Genomic DNA, 536 nt, shown 5'->3' with positions numbered 1-536 from the left:
TGCAGTTCACATTAGCACCAGGATTTTCAGGGCTACTTGTGGCTCTCCTTGGCTATGCAGATTCAACATCATCAAAAAGAATGCTGGGGAGTTACAGCAGGGGATCCAAACGAAACAAAAGCCACGGTAAAAATTAAGAGAGATATCAGAGTCTCTAGGTAAGGCAGCAGGACAAAAGAAAACTCACAAGAAAACCTCAGCAGCTCCCAGCAGCTGCTGGTTACATCAGTCAGCCCTGGGGCAAAACAGGGAAAACGCCAGCGTAAGGAAAGCCAGGATTTAACCAGACATTTTAAGCAGGTAAAGAACTGTGCATACGGATTTTAAAGTAGCTCAACGAGATTTTCCTCTTTTTTTTCTCCCCCTGTTTTAAAGTTATGATTCCCAAACTTCTCCAGCTACTCTGGGGGTAGTTCCAGCACTGCCCGAGCAGCTCCTCCGTCCTGACGGAGGCAAATGGAGCGCGCCACAAGAGCTCTCTGCGAGCGCCGAGGCGGCAACCACCGCCCGCCCGGCCCCGCGGATCGGGGGAGCCC

The sequence above is a fragment of the Mesitornis unicolor genome, unplaced genomic scaffold, assembly GCF_000695765.1.
Source record: "Mesitornis unicolor isolate BGI_N332 unplaced genomic scaffold, ASM69576v1 scaffold30849, whole genome shotgun sequence".
In the NCBI taxonomy this organism is placed as follows: Eukaryota; Metazoa; Chordata; class Aves; order Mesitornithiformes; family Mesitornithidae; genus Mesitornis; species Mesitornis unicolor.
The sequence above is the reverse complement of the archived record's forward strand: the minus strand, read 5'-3'. Positions refer to the sequence as shown.